Here is an 18,112-nt window from a genome sequence, read left to right on the forward strand (position 1 = left end):
TATTGCGTTAGAAGCATTCTAGACGTTCAAGCAGCGTTTACACTTTCAACTTGAGGTTTCGATGAAGCGATTTGAGTGTCCACAGTACACAAGGTGACATACTGTTAAATGATTGCCATTGAGTTTGTACTGCCGCAGAAAATAAGTAATCCATGCGCCAACCTGGCTAAGCTTTGATGTTTTATCAATAATCTGTATCAATAAAACTCGAAAACCGCCTGAGTTCTGTTAGCTTTAACACTGTCTGTCAAGGTGTTGAGATTTTTTTTTACGTAAGAGACACGACCCACAGTAGACGGACTATAAAAACAATAAAAAAACATATTGTCCAATCAAAATCTGGAATTTTCATTTTTGTGCTCGGAAACCGTCGATTGAGAACCGAAATCCCAGGGTCGCCTCCCCCCCCCCCTCCCCCCCCCCCCCCACACACACACACACCTTTTTTTGAGTCCCCTCAGATGACGTCTAACAACTCGAAACATTCTTAAATTCTAAAATGCTACGAAAGAGTGATGGCGCGGGCGAGCTGGTGTAGGTTTTCCGTTTTCTTAAACCACCGGAGACTGGGTGGAGAAGGAGAAGAATCCAAACTAGGAGAAAAAGAAACAGAACGACTCAAGGTCTGGCAAAGATATCTGAGTTTGAGACATTCCCTTCCGTTCATTCGTTTCCCTTTTCTTCCACTTTGGATTCCTCTCATTCTCAACCCAGTCTCATGTGGTTTAAGATAATGGTAAGACTAATATGCCCTTCGAGGCAGGTCTGATCGCTGACAACAAAGAACCGGACCGATAAAGCGTAGCATTTTTTAGGAACACCCACATCACCTAAGACACATGCCCTTCAAGAAAAATTCTGAACGCTTTTAACCGGAGAGACAGAAACAGCCCCCGTGACCTTCAGAGTTTGACGTCACACTTCTCTACTAAACTCCTGTAGTTTCGGTTTTACTTTCCTGTTACATTTATTTCAGGGGACGCGCGATTCTGACGATAAAACTTAATTTTTAATTGGGAGGTCCCTGGATTGCTAGGATACCTTAAACTTGGGATCTGCACGCACACACATAAAAAAAGTAAATTAACGCTGTCTTTCCTGTGTAAGGGGGCCCTTTGTCGCCGAGCGCAGATCATGGAGGAGTTCCTCCTAAAGGGTGCGACCAACCGTGAAAAAATATGGACTTGTTTATAGTTGCCGTAGTCAATCAAGTCACGTAGAAGCAGGAAAAAAAAAACAACAAAGAAACCTTCCGCGCTACTGGATACCTCGAGTTTGAGTAAATAAAGGTAGTATCGCCAGCTCCGGGTCGCGGCGGAGAACGCCATGTTTTCCTAGCTTTGTCGGCCGTAAAGATTGAATCGAAAGGGGCCCACATTTTTTAATTTTAAATTGTTATCGATAAATATTTCTGCTGGCAGTCACCGGCGGGAGAACTTCTAAAGCGTGTCGATTACAGGATAAAAACTCTTCGTTTTTCCCCTTACTTGTTAGTTTACTTTGGGTCACACAATCTTCAGACGCTACGATCACTGACGCGTGCTTTTCTTGTGCTGACAGCGACTAAAATAAATGTACACGGAAAAAGAAAAACCCTCTGTGTTTTGAGTTGATTTGACGCATCCGCCGAACCCAGATGACGTTCGGCGCATGCGCAATTGCGAGGATGCTATTCTTTGCGTATACGCTGTTCCTAACCTCCATACTATAAGAGTTTTCGGCTCTGGGAAGTTATGGATCGATGAATGAATGGATGAATGAGACTGCCCTTTGAATTGGGCGGTGGCTTGCGCCACCTAGCCAGGGGAATGTGTTGCGCGCCATCTTCAGACAAAAACCGATGTTGTTAGGTGCATATATTTCATAGGGCGTCATACTGATGCTTATTATACTATGGCGGACGGCGGACCTAAACGTGTGTTGTAGCTGGGGTCGAGTCACGCCACCGTCAGCCATTGCTTAACCTCAGCAAAATGCATAATGCATCCTATGGCAAAAAAAAAAAAAAAAAATAAAACGCGGGAAAATGCCATTTTGTTTTTTGTTGTCAATTTGTGAACTTTTTGCGGTATTTCTCGGGAATCATGTCAGATATATTACGTACTCAAATATTTAATGCGGTAGCCTTTCGAACTAATCAAGGTTGAAGGTTGCTACCTTCCTTGGCCGAAGGTGTGGTGCGGTTCTACTGGTAAGGGTCGCCGATAGTCATTGAGGAGCTGTCCTTTCTTTCCAAGTAAACTGAGCTGTTACCATTCGTCTAACAGTCCAACAATTGACCCATCAGCGGAAGCGGGGTTATCTTAGCATGTACTGATTATTTCTTAGATGTGTGCTATTAGTGGTTGAAATCGAATGGCCCAGAGTCGTTTCTATCTTCAACAATGCTAAAAGAGAAAGCCATGAATGTCGCGTCGTTATTCAATTCAAACGGCAGTTCACACCCCCAAATATTGTGTTTACTTTTTATTGTCTATTCATTTGCCTTTTCATATTTGTGCGCTATGAATCGTAATTAAAGAAAAAAAATAAGTACATGATCCTCGTAATATTTCGCGATGTGCTTTTCTGACCCTTGCGGGCGGTGCTACTAATTCAATAGTTGTACTCCAGGCAGTAAATGCACGGCCTATATATATACGTGCGCTTGGTGTACAAACTATACTTCGTTTCAGCTTTGGTCCGAGCGCGGCCGATGTTATGAGCCGAAGGGCCAATCAAACTGCCAAAAAAGCACAATGTCATGGCGTGCTCTCTGCAGTTGATAGGACCAACCGGTATCCGCCGTCTCTCTGTGTGTGCTCCTCTGCCGGCTAGTCCTATCAAGCGCAGAGAGCACGCCATGACGTTGCGCTTTTTGCGCTGTTTGATTGACCCTTTGGCTCATAACGTCGGCCGCGCTCGGACTGAAGCTGAAACGAAGTATAATATGGTGTGCTGGAGTCATGGGGACAAGCGTCGTTTATCCCGCTGGAGCATATTAAAGAATTAAATGTTTTTCAACGGAACCCCAAATTCAAAAGCTTTTCTGTATTTGTCCGTACGATTCCCGCTAAATCTAGCGGGGAAACAAATTTGCTGTTTTGGTCAAGCGACTTCAACGGATGTCACGTCACTTGATATCATTTCACCCCAATTCAGTTTCCCCGCTACATTTAGCGGGAAACTTGACGTCACGTGTCCTGCGCACCATTTCACTTTCCCCGCTAAATTTAGCAGAAAATGTGATATTACGGGATTTCACGTCCCATGACCTGATGTCACGAGACTTAAACACCGATTTAGTTTCACCGCTAAATTTAGCGAAGAAATTATAAATCTAGGTCACTTCATTTTATGTCACGTCACTCTAAATTTTGCGGAAAAACTCACCTCGCGGGGCCTGATGACACGTGACACATTGATAAAACTTTCCCACTACATCTAGCAAGAACATTGATGCCCTAGGACATAAGTGCGTAGTTTACCCGCTCAGTGTAGCGGGGATATTAATGAACATAAAGTCTTCGGTCCCCGAAACGATGGTTTAATATGTTACAAATAACTTTGTACGATAGACCTTTAAATAGTGCATTTCATGCGTTTTGTAGAACATTGCAGATAAACGTCGCTGCCATTTTTTTCTCGTTAATTATTGTTTTTTTTTTTTGCTACTTTACGTTATTTTACAGTCGAAATACGCACGGGAGGCAGGCAATGGATTACAATCACAAATTACTGAGCTTCAAATGTAACGTACTACTGTTACAAATTGCTTTCGCCGAAAACTAACGTATACTTTACACGTTACGTTGCAAATTACTTTCACGTCACTTTTTCCGTACCCTTACCAAGAAAGGAAAAAAAAACAAATTTTGATGTCAAAAATGTCCTGGAACTCTACTTTCCATTTCTCATAAGCCCGGATTATGGTAGTCCTCATAAACATAAAATATGGTATTTAATCGAAATAATGAAGATCCACTTCGTTTACCTGCAAGTTGACAAGGCAGCGAACAATCCAACCACGGGAAACAGTTGAGCGCGTTGGTTACACATATTTAGGAGACACCAGCTGAACAAACCAAGCATACAAATGTAAGGAGGACGAGAGAGCGAGAGCGGCTGAATACGTCTCTCTCGTCCTGCTTACATTCGTATACTTGGTTTGTTCAGCTGGTGTCTCCTAAATAGGTCCAACGACACCCGCCATCCCGCTGTAGATTACAGCGACCCGAAATGATCCCCGGAATTGTGCAGACAAAGCTAGTGGTGCGCATGCTCAGTAGCAGCGTCTACCTCCGCTAGGGGATTCGGAGGTAAGGAACTGCTCTGCGAAAGCTCCCTTTTGAAACGGGCCTTTCATGCGTGAGCGCAAGTTATCAAAGCTGCGGTCTCGTGCATGTAGCTTTGAAGTACTGTTAGCTTATGCATGAACGGAGTATATACACCCTTTGCCCCAAGGGCGCAGCCATCTTGAAAGTCGTCACTTTTGGAATGCGGTAAAACTACGTTTTGATCTCTCCACGCCGCTAGAAGATGTTTACGAGAAATGCGTGATTGTCACACATTCTTGTTTTGTCTCACCTATATTTTCTCGCATATTCTAGGTTGAAATGTTTTATTATTTTTTCGTCCCATAATACCAGACATGGAACCTACGTGACTGAGAACGACAGGAAACAGAAAACGTCTATAGTTGAATGCAGTAATAAAAAATGCATGGGCTGCACGTGTTGTCTTCTGGATTTTTCTTTTTCGGGTATTCTTAGATGCCTTGCACGGTTTCCTAGTGGTTTTAGTGACCGGTCATACAAAAAAATCGTGTTTTCTTTTCGGTTATTTTCCCCTTCACGATGTTTTCCATTTGGCTGAATTTGCTATCTTTATGCTGCTGAATCGCCTGCGCACATATTGCTCCAGTTTCTGCGCTATGTTTCGTATTTTAGAAAAGCAACGTGAAACTAAAGTAAGCCGTTACGAATATTTGGTGACGAAATTAGATTACAAATCATTAGATTACAAATTAAGAAAGTAACGTCGCAATTACAAAATTACTTCAAAAAGTAACGGATTACAGGTAATCCGTTACGTGTAACGGATCACTTCCCAAGTCTGGAGGGAAGGCAGAAAAATGACATTGTAGCAATTACTGCCAGAAATTGAGGCACACTTGAGATTATTAATACTTAAATAATACTTAAGCCATCGGATAGATGGATGAATGGATGGATGGACAATAACAGCTGCACCCTTTATCGCGGGCGGTTGCTTGCGCCACCTAGCCTCGTGCTGAAAATCACGGTGGCCAGGTGTCTCAAGTTTTATCTGAAATCAGCGGGACGCACTTTTTTCTCATCCAGAAATGTTAAGCCAGTCCGTGAAAGAGCAGAATGACATCGACTGAGCTTCATATAACTACCTAATCAAAACGATCACCAGTTGTTCCTGCTCACTGCATTAAAAGGACCACACTTTAAGAAACCTGCAGCGTCTGCTTTCCCACAAAGCAGTTGGATGAGCCAATCGCTGCGATCTACGGACAGCGCTCGGTGAATGACGGGGCTGATAATACCGTACGCCAGCCACCCCCCCCCCCCTTAAAAAAAAGAAAAAAAAAAGAAGAAGAAAAAAGTTAGTAGACAGTGTGTACAAGGTGAGGCCATAAGTAGCAACACATTTGGCACGGCTTGCCAAATTCGGATTCCAAACGTACATACCTGTAATTGGGCACGCGGAAAACGTCCGATTGTCGGAAGCCTCCCCCCCCGTAGCATCAGTCTTTGTTAGGGTTTTAATTTTCCTGTAATTATCGCGCGTCTTGTTTTTTTTTTTCATTTTCTTTATTTTTTATTTACACATGTCCCTTTGCGTTTTATCCTTAAATGTCCAGGGCCTTTGTTGCGCAGACAAGCAGCGGGAGGTTCTTCATTTTTCCCGGAGCTTGGGCTGCAATTTACTTTTTATATTCGAGAAACTTATTTCTATTGTTCTCGCGATGTAGAAGTATTCAAATCGGAGTTTGTGATCCCTTGTTGATTTTTCGTACAGTTGAACTCGTTTCGAGGGTGTAAGGATTATATTTTTTCCGCCAGTGACTGCTATTTGACAGCCTTTGTACCTTCGACCTTGAGGGCCGAGTATTTTAATCTTGGGAGTCATCAGGTTCGCGCGATAAATGTGCATGCGCCCGCACGAGCAACGATTTTGACTTCTTTTTTTCGGGACACGTTTACCTTCTGGAAAAGCAACCCTTGGCTCTACTAGGCGATTATAATTGTGTAACGGACTCGGGCACTGTTGAGCAGGGTCGGGGGTGAGGTCGGTCAGCGCGGAATGTGAGGGAGCTCGAGCGGCTCATTCCTAATTTTCGGCTTAGGGACGCTTGGCGGGACAAACATCCCAACGATTTTGGGTACACGTGCGCTGGCCGGGGCAGTTATATCCGCATGGACGAAGCCTACTTCTCACCCCAGTTTCCATCGGCGGTCATCCGTTGCGAGAGCTTGCCCCTCCCTCCGGACGCGCGGTGCATTTCAGACCACCGCGCACTTACTGCGACACTGGCGGTTGAGGAACTTCAGTCTGGACGGAGCGTCTTGTGGCACATGGACGTGGGTCTCTTAGACGAGGCCACGGTTGTAGCCGCGCTGCGCGGCAGTAGATCCAAGACTCCGTCCCCGGAGCCCTTCGACGCCACCCAATGGGACCGCTTGGAAGCGCTCTGAAGGTCCCTGCTGGTTCCTGCTGGCAAGCGCCGTAAGGTGACGAAAACTGCATAGCTGAATGATGTTATTCAGCGAATGCGTATTGTGCAGCAAGGCAGTTCAGAGACACTGCTCATACGGGACGGAGCACATCGCTGTACTCCGGCCTCGCTACAGCCGCCTACTCGGGCTCAATTCGCGAACAGCCGGTGTCCGACCCCGAGGTGCTGCGGTACCTCCGCGCGTCCGGGGCAAGAGGTGGGGTCCCAGTAAGGATGCCGGGAGTTACTCTGTCGGACAGCCGCGCGTCCTCTCTGCAGGAGGACATCGAGGCCGTCTTCAGGGACTATTTTGCCCAGTTGTACGCCACGACGCAAGGGAGCGATTCACGTCCCCTTTCCTCTGCCGTGCGGCAGTTTTTCGAGGATCTTCCTGCCGTCCGACCCGAGATGAACGGAACACTTTTGCGTCCGGCGACCTGCCAGGAGGTCTCGAGCACTTTGCGTTCTTCGAAGACCGGCTCCACACCAGGCCCGGACGACCTGCCGACTGAATTTGATTCCAAGTGTTGGGAGGTCCTCGTTGATGCCCTGGTGAAAGTAACCAATACGTTTCTTGCTTCTTGTTTTGTGCCCGAGCATTATAAACAGCCCTGGAAGAATTAATTTAATACTAAAAAAAAACTTCGCTTTTTTTCTTCTTCAGAACCGCGGGCGTGGCGGACGTTATTGAAAGCGGATTACAAAGTTCTTTCCCCTTTTTAAAGGGGTACTACAACAAAATTTCGGTGCTTATTTTTCGGTCTATACGTCTTTAAAGGGTCAGTATCACATCGGACACACCAATATCTTGTCAAAAAAGACACGAAAAGGAGTTTTAAAACAAACTAAACGATTAGCGAAGAGCACCTGGTGGATGTCGCTAAAGCCTCGTTTGTAACGCCCGTCTAGGAACCGTGACAGGAAGTGACGATAACTCTCTCGCCTAAAACTATAGGCTCCTTGCACTGACGTCACATCGCACACTTTTGAACACCAAGTAAGAGGAGGAGAGGGAAGCTGCTTTTATAAGAATTTTGAGTGACAGGTTAATCTTCTATAATCTTCTGGGGGGAGAATAGCGACGCCTGTACAAATCCGGGAGGTACAAAGGAGGGTGCTGAGAAGAGGGGAGCTCCTTCTTCCCCTCTTCTTTGGAGGGCAACGGAAATGACGTCCTGTGCATGCCTTGAGCCTGACGTTCTCCCAACAGCTCCTCGGCCAGCGCAAGAAAAAAAAAAAAAAGGGAAGGCACAAGACAAAAGGGGGGGGGGGGGGGGGGGGACTTCCAGCTCTCCGGAACTCTCTTTTGGGCGTCTCAGACGTCGCTATTCTCCCTCTACAAGATTATAGAAGATTAACCCGTCACTCAAAATTAACACAAAAGCAGCTTTGAGGTAAGTTGCGGCGGCCTGATCGCTGGCGTGCTTCGGCTAGGGTGCCTACATGTTTCCGTTTACCCTAGCTTCGACCGCTTCGGTGGCTGGAACGGCTAGGGCATCCTGACGTCGTCAGCCTCGCCGCAGCTTTGCTCATCCCGAGACAAACTACGTCACGATTGCGCCGCATGTGACGTACTCTCCGCTGGCTGCTCTCCGAGCGCTTGCCAAAGTAGGCCATTTATAACGATAAATACAACCATCAGGCTCAATATACAAACGTGCGATTGTCATTTACGAATATTGTGGACCACATGCAGCCTATTTCTAAACACGACGGTTATATTTCAAGTTTCGTTCAATTGTCCTTTAAGTAAAAGACTCCGCGATATGTCGCCCTTCATAATCAGTCCTTTTCAAGCTTTCAGCTTCCCAGGACGCGCAATTTTTTTCTTCCCTGTCGCTGAATCGAGATCTTTTTGCGTATGCTACGTCATGGCAGAGAGACGGTGTTTTTGTGCCCCTTGATCAGGCAAAAGCGTTTGATTAGGTTAAACATAGTTATCTTTACGGAGTTTCAAAACCCTCTGGTATGTCTCCCTGCTTTGTGGCAATTCTTGGACAACTGTGCAGAGGTTCGTCAAGTGAACGGTTGTTTTACTGTACCCTTTCCCGTCACACGGAGAATGCGACAAGATTGCCCCTTACTGACCATGTTGTTTGTTTTAACCTAAAAAAAAAAACGCAAAAGAACAAAATAAAAAACAAACAAGGATGAGAAAGTAGACAGACACGAGCGCATTCGCAACCGGTTTTTGTCTGTGAAAACAATCATATATAGAGCTTCGAACTAACACATACTCTCTTCCTAAGTTCTGTTTAACACCCGTAACAAGAAGGAATACTCATTCACCGAAAAGGAAAGGGACGTATCACATGCATTTTTCGCCCTTTGCCTGGATGTCGAAGGCCTCATGCAGTTCTCTAGAAACTCTATCCGGGTATCTATAACCAGAAACCTGGTGTCGCCAAATGACGGGGCACATGAACAACGGCGGCAGTGAGTGAGAAGATGTCCCGCTGGATTGGCTTCCGTCGCCGCGGCGTGTTCACGTGCACGATCATTGAAACACCTTTTCGTCTGACCGATACAAGACGAGCCGCAGGACGTGGGAATTTCCTATGGGGAATTCGGGTGGTCGCCTCTCTCCTCTGACCTTGATTCAGCAGAGCGCCCCCCCCCCCCCCCCCCCCCTCCTCGCCGCCAGAGCTACTCGGGATCCTTTTCAGCCGATCACAACTGCTGGCTTCAGAGCGCTCTGACATTCTCAGACCAGTCACGGAATTAATATTTCTTGACGTTAGTAATGCATTAAAAACAAAAGGGTTTACAGCGTACGGTGGGCGATAGAAAAAAAGTTACGCTCGCAACGTAATGAAATGAAGGTTGTGACGTAAATTGTGTTACGGATCTCCATGTAAAAAAAAAAAAAAAACAAAACAAAACAGCAGTATGCGAATTGGTTTTTGCAGAGCGGGACGAAAGCCAATGCTTGGAAAGAGTTGTCAACTCATCGCGCTTTCGACAGTGAACGCGCTGCGATAGCGGTCATGCGTACGACAGAGCAGGCAAATATAAAATGGTTTATAAACCGAATTTTTCTCACGGCGAAATATCGTACAAGCAGGATATAGCACACATCGGCATGTGACACAAATCCCAGTGCATTTTATTCGACTCTCGCGTTATCTTACAACACAAACCTTTAAACGCACTTTTATCAAACCTGAACATTTTTTGAAGCGACCACAAAACCCGGTAAAAACAGCGGCGAGCTCTGCGAGCTGTTTCCTCGTCGGTTAGGCTTAGCGGATTCACCACCGTGAGATGAACGATCTCGTGAAAGCACTGGGAATAGGCAACCTGCAATGCTGTTTGGTTTGGCGCCATCTAGCGACTGAAACAAGAAATATTGGGTACCCTGGGAGTGGCGGCTGCATTTTTCAAACGTGAGCTTTTACTCTGGTGGCGCCGCTGAGCCTAGTGTCTGAAGCAAGAAATACTGGGTATCCTAAGAAGCCGCGATCATGTAACGTGCCTGTAGAGCGGAAGCTACGGCCCTGGCGGGCCAATCGGAACGTGACTGCCTATCGCCGGAGCGAGCCTCAACTCCGGAGAAGTATCAGGCTTTTCGCTGCGTCATGCTCCAATATGTGTGCGTTGCGCTCGCATACGTCGCGCATTTCGAAGCCGCCGGAACGCAATGTGGGGCTTATCGTTTAGCCTTTGCCAAGTTACAACGAGACAGGGTATAACCGTGTGCCCTCACCCTGCTGGCGCCGCCTGGCCGTTGCCGGTTGGCTATACTTCACAAGTCGACTTTTCCTGTTACGGTCGCAAACGAATGTCGTCCCGTCCGTTGTAATCCTCGCACCGTCGAATGCAGAAGCACTTTGTAGAACCACGTAAAAATCGCCGTCATGCCGTACCCCGCACACCACCACAGACCACTGCCGGCCATCCACGTGATCCCCGTCAGAGTACCACTTCACGCTTGCGCCGCTCGGCACTCCGACGGCTACCGACGGAGTGCTAGGGAGCGCTCTGAGAGGGAGAGGCGTCCTCGGAATGAACCAGCCGATCAGGCCACAGCACTCTCTTTCAACCTCCCGATCTCGTGCGCTCTGGAAAGAGTGCTCGAGAGCGCGCGGAAAGAACCACACGAACTTGCCACTAGAGAACACCCGTAGTACACTCCGTGTACTTTGTGCGGTGCCTGGTATAACAGGGATCTTTCGATACAGTGGAATTGTTCATCCTACGGCACAGCCGCCCCAGCTTATTAGGAACAGTGAACACCACAGGCACATCGTAGCGCGAGGCAACTTTCTTAAGACTATGCGAGACTGTGTGCATATACGGGATTAACGGCGGTCTCGTCGTGTTCCTGTCACGAGGTTGCCTCTGTAATCCTTTAATCTTCTTTACCAGGCTCTCTGCCAACTCGACCAGAGTGCCCTATAACGATGTAGAAGCGAAGGCACCAAAGTTTACAAGCGGCTTGATGGCCGATTTGTACAACTTATTAAAATAGCTAATGTACGCGTCACCGTCTAAAAATAATAATAACAATAACCGTGGTTTTGTGCGCACTACCACAAAACTTCAGTGTTCTCTTTCTGTAGTCTTTGCTACGCACTTTAGCTGTTGAATAAGTTATATCGCACCGGTATTGAGCCTTTCGTAAAAGTTTGGGCCGTCAGTTTGATGGCAGTGCGCTGTACAACGAACTTAAGTTTTTGGGGTGCATTATATCATGGGTCGAATGGGCGCAAGACTACACCATTTCTTAGACTGTAGTTTCAAGGCGATCGAATGTTTGATACCAATTTTAATAAAGTAGTTGGCCTCGCATGAATGTAATGCTTGTTTATTGTGATGCTTAGTGCCCATATGCAGAGTTATGAACATAAAAAAGACTAGTGCAGAAAGTGGTTTAGTGGCACTTTAGGGCATACGTCGAGCCTAATTTTGTGCGTTAAAAATGTACGGGACTAGTAGATTAGCTTTCACTGTATTTCCGTTGTCTCAGACTTCTACAAGCGCTTAGCGTAAGAAGCCTTCGTGCTAGCAATTTTCTTATTCTTTCAAGGAGGGCGTCGTAAATAAGCACATAACAAACAATATTACTTCATAAAAAGCTTAATTTGATGAAATCGAGATGTTTCGTAAATCGAAAGTAAAACGTTCGTCGAAATTCAACGGGTGTTGCGAACCCATTAGACCCAAATAATGTTCGCCATTTTTTGCCTTGTTTGCCACGCTAACCTCGCGCATTTCTACCCCTTGCCCATGTTTCACATTTCGGCCGCCAGAGCGCCTGCTTCAGCTGCACTTGTGGATACGCGGTAGCTCTGGCACTTTTTTTCTTCACGTCTTTTTCGCTGGGTGGTGTCACCTCCACTGAAGTTGCGAATACAGTTCTTGGCATCGAGAAAGCAACAACAACAACAAGAGCATCTGCACGAATTTGTTTTGCCGGTGGCAAATTCACATAGAAATACACTCTTCGGGATTCAAACGGTTCGAATATATTATGTTCATTTTTTTTTCACGTTACAGCCATCTTCAATAGAAAGGACATCTCCAGGATTTCTCGCCTTGTTTCAATGGAAGGAATGCTTTCAGCAGTTTGCTAGAGAAGGTTTCTGAATCTAATCGATTTTTTTTTGTCGCAAAAAGAGGTTGCTACAAAGACTAAACAATAACAACTGCAATAACAAGAATCAAATTTCTTTCGCGAGACTTGGAAATGGAATCTTCTTTGTAATAACCTGGAGAGAGACAATGCGCCCTATTCCTAAGGCAGCTCGTTGTCGCGTCGGGTTTGTCTATAGGAATCATAATGGATTTCAAATACACCAACTCGCGTGCGTACTTTCTATGTTTACCGTGGACATATACGCCCCCCGGTTTTTCAACACCGGGATGATCAGAAGAAAAATAAAAGAAAAAGAAAGTGACGTACTTTGTGGGGCGCTACGGTCTTTTGTGTGCGGCCTCCAACAAGACGCGATAAAAATGGCGGTTCACTTCTTCAGTTTCTTGTTTATTCAAATGCGAAGAGCGAAATGCGGAATTAATGTGATGATCTGTTATGAAGAATAGTAGTCTTTTTAGTTTTATCTAGAATGTTTGCAAGAGTGGGGTTTCATCAATACAAAGAAAGGACAATGTTTCTCGCTGCACTCGTGTGAACAGGCAGTGAAAAGGGGAGGAACGTAACAGAAAGTGCAAGCTTACGAAAAAAAAAAAAGGGGAAGAAAGATTGTTTATTTGTGTGTAAAGATCCTTATTCCTTAAAAGTTTAATGATCTGTGACGACATTTACGCAGTAAATGATGAGCGAAAACAGCAATTTATTTCGCTGTGTGCCTTCGAGTTTGTCACTACCGAGTACACAGTGAAATTCATGGCGATTTTGTACTATCCTTTCTTCTGACTGTACAGAGTCCGGGACACGTCTCCCACTTCGCGCATTTACCGCGTCCCAAACAAGCGGTTCCCCGATTTCCGCCTTGTGACGTCATAGAAGTGTCACGCTGCCGCCGGACGCGATCCTGGCGGAGTCCCAGCCGCGGTGCTGGATGTGGCAGATGCCTGTTTTGCCGCGGATCGATCTTCCAGCTTGACAGTTCACGGAAACTTCGGTAGCCAGGAGTTGGGAGGGACACCGCGACGACAGCGACACTCGCGTTCACTGGTGTTTTTTTTTTTTTGCCGGGACTTTTAGCACTGACCGCCAGGGTCGCGACATCCGCCAGCATGACACTCGGCTTCCGTGACGTCATTTGTTGCCCTTCTGGACCACTTTGGATGTATGGGTGTCATAGGACGCTAAACAGGCCAGTCGGAGACGCATTCCAGGAAGCAGGTGTGCTAATTGTCTGCTTGACTCCAATCAGGGGGATGACACGATGTCACAAAGCTAGCCACCGCAATGTCACCTCTTTTTGAAGCCGCCTCTCCTCTAATCTTCTCGCGTAAGGTTTCGACTAACCGACGCGGAGAGCGAGTCGTCTGCTTTAGTCTGCGCCTTGCGCAGGGGTTGCGGTGACTTCAAGACGACGCCAAACTCTGATTGGCTTTGATTGAAAGGATAGCGGGTGGACTTCAATACTAGGTGCCTTGAGGTCTACCTTCTATTTTTTTTTTAATCAGCCAATAAGATCTCGGCGTTCAGACATCAGCGCAGCCCCTACACGAGAAGTAGACGAACTGGCGCTCCGCATAAGAATTATGGCTGTCCGAGCGGAGCGTCTGACTTTTGCCGGTGGGTTCTAGTAGTGGGCTCAATCTGGTAGTCTTTACGTGCGAAGGAGAAAACAGCTCAGTGTGCAAAGAGGCGACGGATGTGTTATCGCGTCTATTTACCTGTTCTCTCGTCACGTATTTGTTGACCGCTTCAAAAGCTTGCAAAGTGGAACTTTTGAAGTAAAGCGCGCTCCTTTCGTGCAGTCGCGTCGATGGGATACATCTCCTGGAAGTAAGGCTGGCCGTCGATTAAAAATGCAAACCCAATTAATCGTCCACTTTTAATGGGTTAATGAATCGATTAATCGGTTTCGTTCATTTGTATGCACAATATCTTTTAAAAAGTTACAATTACAGTTTTTGCCTTTTGCAAAATATTTGATAAATGGCGCATAAAACAATTTCTAATATAAATCAACCTCGTTGAGTAGTTGACAACAGTTAAAAAACACTCACACTCACAAATTGTTCAGCTGCATGCATGAGGCAAAGAAGTTCCTTGATATTCTCCCGCAAGAGCGACCTTCTTTGATTGTAAAACAAGAGTCTGCTGCACTATAAACTGACACTTGCACGGCGTTGAGGTGGCCGAAACGCATATAACCTTCTACAGTTATGTGGAGTAAATAAATCACCCTCACAATTTAGTTTTGGTTAAAATTTCACATAAAATTTGCCCTTCATGCAGGTATACTCGTCCATATCTGCGCAGTGGAAGCGTTTAAATTATTTTTTGTTTCGTCAAAATATTATATTGGCCGGTTAAACGTAATCGTGATTAAACCGTTAATTGATTAATCGTTAGGTTAATCGATTAATGTTTCAGCCCTATCAGGAAGTAGCGTGAGTTTCTATTATTTAGTTCGGGGACAGTCAAGACAGAAGCAGACAGACCAGCATCCAGTGTAACGCGTCGTTTTTTCAGATTCATATAAATGAACAGACATTGTCAACATAACTCACCGAGTGTCTTTAAACTTGTTAGAACAGATATGCGTTGCAAGTATGGGAGGAGGGGTATTCACTGGACGCCACATCTGAGAGCGATGTTTAGAGCGCATGCTCAGAGCGAGCTCACATGAATAGACTGCTAACACCGGCAATCTTGATGGTGCAGAATGCACGTTGCAAAAGAACTGCAAAGGCTGGACGTCAGCATGCGTTGGGCAGCCGAGCATACAGCTATCGTCCGCCAGTGAATACTCCCGCCTTACAAAAATGTGTGTGGACACTCCTAGGACGTTCTATGGAGCAGAGTCCATAGGCAGAACATAAGGCATCTATAGGCAGACCATGACTGCTGTTGCGTTCGTAGAATCGTCCTATGGCTTTCCAGCGTCCCCTATAGAATATTGGCCAAAGGACGTCCTATGGACGCCCTATACTATTGACGATGTATGGTAATCCTATACCCTCTCTATAGTGAGACACCATACAGAGTCCATACGGACTCAATAGGGTGTCTACACAAGATCTTTAGTGTCTGTAGGGTGCCTGCAGAGAAGCCATACGAAGTCTACAGGAAGACCCTACGGGGTCCACAGGAAAATCATACAGGGTCTAGACAGGGTCCTTATGGGGTCTACAGAAAAGCCACACAAGGTCTACAGGGAGTCCCTACAGGGTCCGCAGAGAAGCCACACAGCCTGCAGGAAGTATAACCATGGGGTTCGCACCGACCAACGTTACTAGATCAAGTCAGTTGCAAAGCTGTCATAGAGCCTGCTCTGAAAAAGCGGCGTCGATCCATACTCGAGAAACGAACTAATTGCGATCGCAACGCCGCCATTTCTCCCACAGCGGCCACTCGGAGAACTGCACGACCGCGTGTATTGGTTTGGGAGTATCGATTTTCAACAGCGTGTTACTTCTATTTTGGCTTTAATCGGCCATTTAGGCGCCGAAACAGATACGTTAGAAGCGGTTTCAGGATGCCACCCCCGTCTCCCAGGCGGACGCGCCGCGAATTGCCACCGAAGTTAGGACGCACCCAGGTCGGGACGTGCTACCTGAAGTCACCGGGGAGACTTGGCTGTATAAAAACAATAATAATTGTACCGAAAAACGCTATAAGCTAAAATGTTATACAAACGTCACGCTCGTGTCATTTTGTACTAATCTCCAATAAAGATTTCTACAAAAAGAGCTCTTTTCTATTTGTTTTTACGCAAAAACGTGCTTTGTAAAAGTGTATTTAAGAGTTAGTATCCTTAGGGTTCTGCAAAGAAGACATACAAGGTCTATAGGGAGTACGTACGGGGTCCACAGGGAAGCCATACAAGGTCTACACAGGGTCCTCATGGGGTCTGCAGAGAAGCCATACAGGGTCTGCACGTGGTCCCTACGGGGTCCATAGGGAAGCCACTCAGTCTGCATGCAGGGGGTATTCGCAACTTTTAGCGATGGTGGTACTGCCGTGTGAGAATCGTGCTCCCTATTTTCTGGATGATTGGCCTCATAATAAAAGGGCTTGCCTGCACCTTCCTCACGTGAAAAATAACGTAAGGCTCTGATATTGCTCGTATATAGCAAAACTAGAATTAGTTGCGCGTCTCAGACCCTGCTTAGTCCCACTGTTCTACGACGATCATCCAGATGACCACCATTTTGGTAGGCACCAGTGCACCCCCTATGGGTCGTGAAAGTTGCGAAAATCTACGGGCGCCGCAGGCACCCACATACACCTACCTCCCACTGAGAAAGTAAAGGAACTATTCCGGTACATACTGAACACTTCCGCCCTCACAATGAATATGCCCTGAATTGGACATGCCTTCAGACATCAGTGTAACATATTGATGCCCGGCGCTTAATTAACAACTCTTTGACTCGGACACCTCCCTACACCTAAAGAAAACATCTATTCGACCTCACTTTAATAATCTACCAGTATATAGCGCACGCCATAGAGAGGCAATAGGGTGTCTATAGACTCGCCAGGACCATAGCATGGAAATAGAAAGGAATGAAAAACTGTTTCTTTCGCGGAGATTTCTGTAGCGTTCGTGTGGCCGTTCTATGGCAAACCAGCTGTCCATACATGGTCCAAGAACTGTCTACAGGAATCCATAGGATGGACATAGGGGTAATAGAACGGTGAAAGTATGGACATAGGGCGTCCATACATATTTTTGTAGGGGCCTCTCCCCCCTTTCCCTACTCACTAACCACGACGCGCCAGACGGCTGCTATATGATAACTGCAGTGTATTCTATAGGATACGTGCGTTTCGAAGCGCAGCGGCTAGATGGCGTTCCACCGTACTCTATGGAGCAGACAGTTCGTAAACGAAAATCAAGATGGCGCTTCGAATGACGGGAGGCGTACTGAAGTGAGTGATTTGGGGGGGGGGGGGGGGAAGTACCCCCATCCGCGGGAGTCTTACAACTGAGGTAATCTAGTAACGTTGTCTGCCACCATTGAACTACAGTTATGACGACGTCACGCATGGGTGGAGTGGCTATACTCCGTTCACCCTTGAGCTGAGACTAGGACCTCCACCATCCACGCGAGTTTTCTGCCCTTGCTAAACACAAGTACGAACACGCAGGCACGCCCAACCAAAGCTTCCCGGAAGCCAGCGAACTCGCTCTCAAGGCGGAGCTTCTAGTCTCAGCTTTAAATGTAAACTGAGCATAGTGAGATGAGACTATCGAGAGCGAGCTGACACCACCTGGGGTAGCAGGGTGACGAAGTGACTGAATCCCTAAAAGATCAAATATATACTTTGATATTTCGTTAATGTTCATATATTCGTGTTTTAACGTTTAGAGTTAACTGTGGTACTAGAAGTTATTTTTTTCCAAAGTTTAAAAATGTTGCATACCGGTTAAGAAACATTGTTCAAAAGTCGATTTTTGTCCAATTTTACGAAGATTCGAAAGTCCGGCGAACCAGTCGAACCTCGAGGTCCCAAGTCAGAAGCGATATGCCCTGTTTGACGTTGCCCGGAAAAATCTCCTGACTTTGAGCTAACTCAATATATAACAAACACTATACAATTCGTCAGCGGAAACATAATATCGTAAGGTATTTATTTTTAAGCCTATGGCATACGTTCTCCCTCCTTACGCCATCTTTCTGAGGTTGTTATCCTGCTTGGAAGAGTACACACGCAGACACTTCCAGCCAGCTTAACAAGAATGCCCAACGCGTTCTATGCTCGTTCTCACATCCAGTAAAATGAAAGTTTTG

This window comes from Ixodes scapularis, unplaced genomic scaffold (genome assembly GCF_016920785.2).
Source record: "Ixodes scapularis isolate PalLabHiFi unplaced genomic scaffold, ASM1692078v2 PGA_scaffold6__148_contigs__length_123643588, whole genome shotgun sequence".
Lineage (NCBI taxonomy): Eukaryota > Metazoa > Arthropoda > Arachnida > Ixodida > Ixodidae > Ixodes > Ixodes scapularis.